This window comes from Octopus bimaculoides, chromosome 14 (genome assembly GCF_001194135.2).
Source record: "Octopus bimaculoides isolate UCB-OBI-ISO-001 chromosome 14, ASM119413v2, whole genome shotgun sequence".
Taxonomy (NCBI): Eukaryota; Metazoa; Mollusca; class Cephalopoda; order Octopoda; family Octopodidae; genus Octopus; species Octopus bimaculoides.
In genome coordinates, this window is record NC_068994.1 from 27,582,046 (window position 1) to 27,584,167 (window position 2,122).

General features: G+C 36.4%; 1 protein-coding gene across 1 annotated transcript in view; it reads left to right on the forward strand.

Annotated features, from left to right (window-relative positions):
- The window catches only part of LOC106878084 (VPS10 domain-containing receptor SorCS3), a 1,235,712-nt gene that overhangs the window by 1,140,881 nt on the left and 92,709 nt on the right, over nucleotides 1-2,122 (forward strand). The gene's annotated exons all lie outside the window — the stretch shown is intronic.

The following is a 2,122-nucleotide window of genomic DNA, read 5'->3' on the forward strand; positions in this document are numbered from 1 at the left end:
ATATAATACAAATATGTTACAAAAACAATAGAAACTACACATGGGAATGTAAGGAGAAAGTAAGAAGAAAAATAAGTGAAAATGCACATTGGAAATCAAAAAAAGTAAAGGCTTTTTATGAAAAGTAACGATAGATATATACAATTAGATGAATTGAGGTAGGAATAAAAGTAATAAAAGTCATTATTGTGAATTGTGAAAGAGATTCAAAAGCATACTGGTTTCGTAATCATCGCTTTGAATGCACACCAAATACTGAACGGTGTCAGGTCTACTAGTCCCTGAGTAAAAAGATTATGTGTAAGGGAGGTAAGTAGTTCTGGATTTGGTGCAATTAGAGTAGATCTAGATCTGTAATGTAAATGGTGTATGGGATGTATGGGGGTTAGTGGTATTAAATGAAAGGTTAGTAGTGTTCTGTTTTATGTTATGTGTTCATATTTAGTTGTGGAAGATATGTATTGATGAAAGTTGCCTCTTTATTCATTCTTTGTTGTATTGAGGTGTTCTGTGAACATTGACATAAGGGAAAAATTAGGATTAAGATTCCTCGCACACCTTTTTATGTGTCCACTGACCTGTATCTGTATTGTGGGTGGCGGATTTGTTCTTTGTGGAGAGTGGTTCTTCTATGGAGTGATATTCCTGTTTGGCCAATATAATTATTACCACACCCTAAGCAGGTAATGGCATAGATTATATATATATATATATATATGTATATATATATATTAGAAATAATACATTTCTAAATCTCTCAGAGAGACTTAAGCAGTAGTGATGCGATAAAGTAGTTGTATACTGCCAACTTAACGTGACAGTCCCAATAAGGGAATATACTACTGCTATTTAGCCCTAGGAAGCTGGACCACTTCCTGTCAGCCTTGACACATTTCCTGTGTCCTTATGTTTGCGAGGGGGGAGACAAGCTCCTCCACCCAGCCTAGCCAGCATTCAGGGACATTTTTCTGAGTCTTTGCTCGTCATCAGCCTGAAGTAGCATGACCAGCTGAAATAATATATGTTTGCGAAGGTTACTATATGTGTTCTCAGAGCACAGCTCATTAGTAACCAATTCCCTTTTCTATATGCTTTGCCAATCTGCTTGAGATGATTTTGCATAGTGATCCAAGGTTTATTATGCCTCTGGGATAAGTCCCCAATTCTTTGATGTAGATCCTCTTCAACTGTTGTTTTCATTGCATCACTATTGAGAACCATTTGCCTCCTTGATCAATAACCATCCAAAAGATCAAAATCACCATTTTTCTGAATTTGCTAAACCACCTTTTGTATTTCAGAATACTCACACCATCAGGATATACAGTACATATATTGCAGGTATTGCATTGTTACCCTTAGGTAATTTGTAAAGCATGCAATGCCAAACATGTAACTCACTGAAGTCTTTATCTTCCATGGGCTATCAGAAAGAACATATGCACACACACACTGCATATCCACATCAATGTTTGGTCATTGCACATAAAGATGCAAATTTTGCAGTGTGCATTAATTGCTGTAGAAACGTGTAGGTGCAGAAATGAAAAGAAGTAATTAACTTCTAAATAACACTGGATATAAGTCTCTGCTCTCCTTTATTATAAATTCATTATGTGTGTGTGTGTGTGAGTGTATGTGTGTGTGTGAGTGTGTGTGTGTGTGTGTGTGTGTGAGTGTGTGTGTGTGTGTGTGTGTGTGTGTGTGTGTAAGCCATCTAAGAGTCCATAAGTCAGGAAAAAATGCACTCATATATCTGTCAGCAGATTGAGTATATTTATTGAAGTGTTATATATCCATTAAGGCCGATCTTACCAACCAGTTTCACACTAGGGGTTCAATGGAGTGTTAGGTAACAGCCTGATTATGTAACCCTGCACTCACTTGATTTTATCATCTTTTTCACAGCAACCACAAAAACCGGATGTGTCTACTCACTTCCAACAACAGAGAGCATTCGCCATATTTCATTCCATAACATCTACTTCTGAAGATCGCAGGGTCACATAATTGGGCTCTCACTTCACACTCTGTTATGCAAAACCGATTGGTAAGATCAGCCATAATGGATAAATAATACTGTACCCTTTGACTGATATATATATATATATATATATATATA